This window comes from Lycorma delicatula, chromosome 9 (genome assembly GCF_047948215.1).
Source record: "Lycorma delicatula isolate Av1 chromosome 9, ASM4794821v1, whole genome shotgun sequence".
In the NCBI taxonomy this organism is placed as follows: Eukaryota; Metazoa; Arthropoda; class Insecta; order Hemiptera; family Fulgoridae; genus Lycorma; species Lycorma delicatula.
The window spans coordinates 73,305,058-73,313,223 of NC_134463.1; positions in this window are offsets into that span (position 1 = coordinate 73,305,058).

The following is an 8,166-nucleotide window of genomic DNA, read 5'->3' on the forward strand; positions in this document are numbered from 1 at the left end:
TATATATATTATTTACATCAGTTAATGGAATTGTTGGCAATAAAGCATATATTGAGCTTATATTGTATTCTGGTAGGGATCAGAAGACTGGAATTAAGCAAATGCTATTTAATGTAAATGCTGTATATGATTAATAGTCCGTAGATCAGTTTACAGTCAGGTCCTTATTATATCAATCTAATGATACACTAGTTTGACAGATCCCAACTCCCTCAGCATGTCAGGACTGATATAAGGGTTGGATTTAAAACCTAAAAAGATGGAAATGGGTAAGAAGAGATCAAAGATGGGGAAACAGTATGAATGAAAGAAAGGATGATCTTTCCATTAAAGATATGTAGTACAAGGTGTCTTAGAAGTTTTAGTAGGAATTCCCTGTAAATGAAGTTATAAGCTTTCATTAAATCTACAAATGTTATCGCTGTGTCTGTTTCTTTTCATGTTGTAATCCATTAATAGCTTGAAACTCGTGATCTGGTCTGGACAACTGCTCCAGGGTATGAAACCTCCCTGGTATTCTCCTAATTCTTTTTCGAGTTGTAACCTGATCCTGTTGAGGATGATTCTAGAAAGAATTTGGTATGTTTTGTCTGGGAGTAAGATTCCCCTGTAATTGTTAGGGTACGTTTGTCCCCTTTTTTGTGTAGCGGATGGATGAGGGCCATCATCCAGTATTCTGTTGGTTCTTTTTTGATCCAGATGCTGACAAGCTGGTGATGAAGGGTAAATTTTGTTGATCTTCCTGCATGTTTTCAGATCTCTACAAAAGTCTGATCTTCCCCTACTGCTTTGTAATTCTTCACCCAGTGCTTAGTAGACTTCTTTTATTGTGGGAGGGTTGATGTTTTCTGGTGGTGTTGTTATTGGGGTGTTGGTGTTGTAGTTTAGAAGTTCTGTCAGTTCTTTGCAATTTAGGAGTTTGTTGAAATATTTAGCTAGGATTTCCACATTATTTTTATTGTTATTTTCCAGTTAACCGTTTTCATTCTTTATTACTAAGATAGGGGGTTCATAGTTTTGGAGCTGATTTTTTAAGGTTTTGTAGTAATCTTTTGACTGTGTTTTATTGAATTCTTCTATTAACTTCAGTGTGTCTTTATGGTGTTGTCCTTTTATTCTCCTTAGGGTTCAGATGGTTCCTTTACTTTGTTTTACTAGATTTTGGAAGGATGCTTCTGATTTTTGGGATTGGTGAAATAGCCATGCTTGATGTCTTTTCTCCACTATTTTATCATATTTGCTGTTCCACTATTGATGTTTTTATGGAATTTTATTGGAGCTAATTTTAATGCGATTTGTTTAAGGTTGTTGACTAGGTCTTCAAGTTTATCCATGATTGTTATTTTTTCAGTCGCTTTTCGGTAATTTTCATTCTTGATTAGATGGGTAGGGTCCATTTTTCTTTTAGGGGCTTGGTTTTGTTGTTTTCTTTGGGGAAGTAAATTTAATTTTAATTTTGACTACATAGTGATCTGAGCCTGTGTCTACTCCTCGGAGGACTTTTATGTTTTAGATATCCTTGTGGTGGTGTTTGTCCATGAAGACATGATCTAGTTGTCCATCTCCTTTAGTGTAGTCGGGGTGTTTCCAGGTTTTGATTTTTTGAGGTTTCCTCTTGAAATATGTGAATTTCAAGATTAGGTTGTGGTTTCTACAGAAATCGACACATCTTTGTCCGTTTTTGTTTGTTTCCTTTTGGGTGGGCCATTTTCTGATGATGTCGTGATATCTTCTTTCTCTAACTTGTTAAGCATTGAAGTCTCTGGTTAATTGTTTAGCATGGTTTTTGGGAGTGTTATTTATAGTCAGGTCGAGTAGATCCCAGAACTTTTCTGTTTGTTTACAGTCTTTCTGAAAGTTACTTTTATTATTAGTAGTTGCATGGGCATTTATTATAGTGTAGATTTTATTAGATACTTTTAGGGTGAGTGTTGAGATTCTTAGGGATTGTGACTTTAATTTTTATATGGAGTTTATTATTTTGAGGCTGACTAAAAAGCCTGTACCAAACTGTGGGATATTTTTCATCACTCTCTTTCCAGGTATACCTTTGTAGAGTCTATATCCTTGAGATTCTATGGTGTCTCGGTCAGTGATTCTTATTTTTAAAAGTATGTATTTTTTTTTACTTTAAATAGTATATAAGTTTCATGATTTTTTCATGCTCTTCTTGGTTGTTCTAATAAAAACTTTTCAGTTCCTCTCTTTGATATAGTTAATGCTGTTGTCTTTAAAATATTTTAACATCTCATTTTACATATAATAGAATTTTATTTTTCATCTAATTACTTTTTTTTATTACTTTCTATTAAATATTTTATTAAAAATAACATACTAACAAAAACCTTGAAATTATTGAAACTTTAATAAACATTAATATCAGAATTAAGATCATAGTAAACTCTATAAAAGAAAAGTTTTAATACAAATTATTTAAAATGGCAATGATTTTTATTTAGGATTCTTTCAAAGTAAAACTAAGTACAACTTAACCAGTCATGATTTAATAAAAAAAATGGTTATCTGTTTATGTAGGTATTTGTTTCATAAAAATTATGTTGAATACATAACTAAAAGTATTACGGATTTTTATGTAAGGGAGAAAAAGTGGTTTTTTGTTAACTAAATTCACTATCATTAAAAAGTAAATTTTCAGGGGCGAAATGATTAATTTTTATATAAATACTCACGCACGCGCATGTGAGAGAATGGTTCATAAAAGAGAAAGAGAGGGAAGAAAAACAATGTAAATTCTTGCTAAAAAGATCTAATTATATTACAACGTACTGAATAATTAATAGGAATTGTAATTAAAATTCTGAATTTTTATATATATATATATATATATATATATTACATGTCTTTGATAAGTATAGTAGGGTTGTAAGGATTTATAGCAAATAGAATACAAGACCTAAGTGAATATAATAACTTCAAAGATATTTGGTGTCCCTTCTCAATCCATTTGGCAATCAGTAGACTAACCCAGTAGAAACAAATTGAATAACCCTTGTTTTCATATTAAGGCGTGTTATTTGTTTAATAAGAGAATGGTATCTAAAAAATATTTAAAGGTTTGGGATTAGGTTTAAGTGTAACTTTTGAGTCACTCTATGTTTGGTATTAATCACCAGTTATGGTATTAAAAAATAAATAGGATTTTTTTAAAACTAAAACAAATTTAGAACAATACATTATTTGAGAGTGTTTTATTAACAGCCGATGATATCCATTTAAATACGAGGTGCAACAATAAACTGATTTTTCTTTGCAAGATGTGGCAACCCTGCAGCTAGTCCAAGCGGCACATTGATGCAACTGCTCAGTCGTGAGTTGTGCTGTAATAAGTGAACACGTGTTTGTGTCCCTCGTCACAGCTTTTTAGACATCTTGTGTTGTTTGAAAATGGTGTCCCTTGACCGCCAATTTGACTCTTGGAAATAGAAAAAAGTTGCACGGAGCAATATCTGGTGAATAAAAGGTGGCTATATCTGGTGAAATTTGTTTTGAGGTTAAAAATTGCTGTACTGACAGAGCAGTATGGGATGGCGCATTATCGTGATGCAGAATCCAATTATCAGCAATGTTGGCACGGACAGGAAGAACTCGTTTACGAAGTTTTTCTGAAATTTCTTTGTAGAAATATTGGTTAACTGTTTGTCCAGGAGGCACCCACTCTTTATGAGCAATTCCCTTGGAATCGAAGAAGCACATAAGCATGCATTTCACTTTTGACTTTGACATGTGAGCTTTTTTTGGTCTGGGTGATCCCTTTGAGCACCATTGTGAACTTTGGCGTTTTGTCTCTGTATCTTTTTTTATTGAAAAAACCAACCTTCATCGCCAGTGATAACATGGCTCAACAAATCTGGATTGATTTCCGTTTGCTCTTACAGATCGGCTGCCACATTTTTCTGTGTTTCTCGCTGTTGTTGTGTGAGATTTTTGGGGACCATTTTTGCACAAATCTTTCTCATACTAAGATCTTCAGTTAATAGACGAACCGTTTCTCGATTGATGTTGAGTTCTTCTGCAATCATTTTCACTGATAATCTTCGATCAAATCGTACGATTTCACGCGCCCTGGTCAAGTCTTCATCTGTCCGTGAGGTTGATGGTCGTCCACTGCGATCTTCATCTTAAACATTCGTTCTGCCTTCACTAAAAATTTTATGCCACCGAAAAACTGGAGCTCTTGACATAACCTCCTCTCCAAAAGTCTTGTGAAGCTTACCATAAGTTGTCGTGTTTTCACCCGATTTAACGCAAAAAGAAATGGCATATACCGTTGCACAATATTTTTCGGTTTCATTTCTGTGACGAGAGACACAACACGTGTTCACTTATTACAGCACAACTCACGACTGAGCAGTTGCATCAATTTGCCGCTTGGACTAGAAGTAGCTTATAGACCAAGGTCAAAGATGGTGTGCCTACGCAAGCTGCAAGGTTGCCACATCTTGCAAAGAAAATCAGTCTCATTACTTTATTGTCGCACCTCGTATAGTATATATACTGTTACTAAAATTATTAATCTACATTTAGCATTAATTACTTGCTTACTCTGGTACTGCTCATAACTGAAGAATAATAGTATAACCTCAATAATGTAACATCGTGTTTGTACAAGGTGTACAGAAGAAGCTAAGACATGTTAAGAAGAGGAAGTTTTAATACGAAGAGGAGAGACCTCGAGTTAATACATGGTAACCAAACTTTTTTTTTCTTTAAAATAATTTTATAGATCATTAGTCCTTATCCCCTTCAAAGTTTTCTCCTCCATATTCATACACTTTTTCCAGCGGTGTTTCCACTTCGCGAGGCAGTACTGAATAGCTTCATTTGAAATGGCCTTTAAGGTCTGTGACGAATTTGCTTTAATGTCATCAATAATCTCAAAACGGCGTCCTTTCATCACAGATTTTAATTTCGGAAATAAGAAAATATCGCAAGGAGCCAGGTCTAACGTGCAGGGATGCTGAAGGAAGACAGTCATCTGATTTTTGGCACAAAACTTGACGATTCAACAAAGCCGAATGTGCGGGCGCATCATCGTTGTGAAGAACCGTGGTTGTCTCGCCACAACTCTGTCTCTTTTTGCGGACTTTTTCACGTAACTGTTGATACTATCACGTAAAATGCCTTGATACTACACACGGTTCACTGTTTCACCATCTTGAGGCAAGAATTCAAAATGCACGTTTTCATTAAAATCTAAAAACAGAGCATCACTTTGACATTGGATCAAGACTGACGTGCTTTCTTGGGGCGCAGACATCCTTTGCCAGTCCATTGGAATGATTGAACTTTTGTTTCGGCTTCGTCTGCCGTAATGATTCTTTGCATGAATCGCCTTGTTCAAGAACTTACCGACAAACGTCCACTCGATTTTCTTTCTGCTGTTTGGTCATCAAACAAGGAACAAATTTTGCTAACTCTATGCATGTTCAATTTTTCAGTCAAAATGTCATGGATACCGTAATAAGGTATATATGTGAATACCAGGGAGGTTTCATACCCTGGAGCAGCTGTCCAGACCAGATCATGAGTTTCAAGCTATTAATGGATTACAACATGAAAACAAAACAGACACATAGTGATAACATTTGTAAATTTAATGAAAGCTTATAACTTCATTTACAGAGAATCCCATTCCCTACTAAAACTTTTAAGACACCTCATACTTCACAACAAATTAATAAACATGATAAAGCTGACCCTCACAAATACTAAGTTGAAGATAATATTCAGAGGCGAGTTCTCGAAACCATTTGAGATCAAAACGCACCAAGGTGGGCTCTCACTGCCATTATTCAACTGCACTCTAGTAATGGTAATGAGGGAATGCCTCAAAAATGCCCCCCCAAAGTAAAAATAAGCCGAAAATTCAATTCTTGGTTTCGCTGACAACTTGGCACTGCAGCAAACAACATCGATGAAGCTAAATTCCAGATATTAGCACTTCAAAACATTGTAAATAAAACTTGCCCCAATTATCATTTGAAAATTATGCCCCAAAAACCAACGCAATTAAAAGAAGTGAACATAAACGGTAATAAAGTCAAAATAATAACCCAATTTAAATATGTCAGTAAAATAACAAACAATCTAAATGAAAAAACCTCAACCCAAATAAAAAGAAACAAACATTAAAGCTCAAAAATTAACCTAATACACTTACAATAAAAAATTCCTATCAGTCAACATACAAGGTCTGTAAATAAAGTAATGAGACTAAATTTTTTTGGCAGCCACATTGTAAAGGTACTAGTAAACATATGGTTATATGAACAGTTGATTTATATTAGGTATTAATATTTTTAGTCTATAATTGCCTTGTGAGACGTTAACAAACTTTTCATGAAACGAGTTTATGTTGTGCGTTATAAAAATGAGTGATACTAATTATGAGCATCGTTGTGCAATCAAGTTTTGTGTTTAACTCAATGAGAATGTTACTGAAGCTTTTTCAAAATTGAAAAGGCGTATGGAGATGATGCTGTGTCACGAGCCCAAGTTTTTACTTGGTTTAAAGCATTTTCAGATGGCTGGGAATCAGTTGCGGACGATCCACATTCTGGAAGACCGTTAACGTCAAAAAGTGATGATTATGTTGAGCGAAACAGAGACTTGATACGGTACAATCAGCGATTAACTTTCAGAATGATTGCAGAACAATTGAATTTGAACCATACCACAGTTCATCAAATTTTGACAACGAAATGGACATGAAAAAGGTTTGTGCAAAATTGGTCCCAAAAGTCCTCTCTTGAACAGAAAAAGAGCAGGGTGAAGTGAAGTGTGCTGCAATCTTCTAGGGGAATTGAAATTGATCCTGATTTTCTAAAAAAAATGTTGCTGGTGATGAATCTTTGATATTTGAGTACAACCCATAAACAAAATGCTAGAGCAAGGAGTGGCACACTTCAAACTCACCACATCCCAAAAAAAAGCAAATCAGAAATCAAAACCATGCTGATTTATTTCTTCGATAGTAGTGACATTGTCCATAGTAGTTTTGCATACAGGACAGACTTTGTAAATCAATATGTTTACCAAGAAATTCTTGAAAGACTGCAGAAAAGAGTTGGTTGCGTGAGACCAGCCATCAAAGACAATTGGATGCTGTATCATGACAATGAACCTTGTCATCACACTACACTCTCAATTAATTAAGTTTTCGCAAAGAAAAATGTAACTGTAGTTCCTCAATGAGCTTATTCACATGAGTTGATTCCCTGCGACTTTTTCCTGTTCCCAACTTTAAAATAACATTTCAAAGGACACCATTTTGGAACAGTAGAAAACATTAAAATAAAATGTAACCGACCATCTGAAGGACATTCCGGTTTCTGAGTTCCAACACTGCTATGAAGAGTGGGAAAACCGTTTGAAGTGTTGCGTAGCTTCCCAAGGAAACTATTTATGAAGGTGTAGAGGGTCTGTATATAATTGGATTGTAAATAAAAAGTTTTTCTGAACCAGTCTCATTACTTTATTTACAGACCTCATAAAATAATACATTACAACACAGTTATAAAACCTAAAGCCACTTATACAAAATTAAACAAAAGAACTTGCAACATGAACATTTTCAACTCTAGAAAGGGCACAAAGATTGGAGTGTATGAAAAAGTACTGGAAGGACCGCAAGGCCCAAACAGTTTCATTGAAGAGGCTTGGATAATGAACTGACTAAAGTGATCCTATGCATTCATAAAAGATAATAATAATAAAAATAATATTATTAAAAGAATACATTCCAGATTTCAAAGCACTTAATCTAAGTTTTTAATCCTTCCAAAAAATTTCTGATTTCTGGTCATTGATTAACAAGGGAAATCGGTCAGTAAATGCAGACTGGTCTTTGATGCTGCATTATTGCTGTCACATTATAATCATTACAAAATGTTATATTTTTTCAAGTTTTAGAAATAGTAAGCTCAGATTAAAAAAAATTGGTAGATAAACTATACATCAAATATTCACACATATTTCAGCCTTTTGTGCAAATGTTTCTTTGATACTGGTAAAAGAAAATATCTTTGTGTTGCTTCTTGCTTTTTTTAATCAAGAAAACCAGTAAGATTAATATTCCAAATTAAACTATTTGCCCCTGCCAAAGATAGCTAGTTGTCAAAATAGTTGTTTTCTTATAAAGAAACT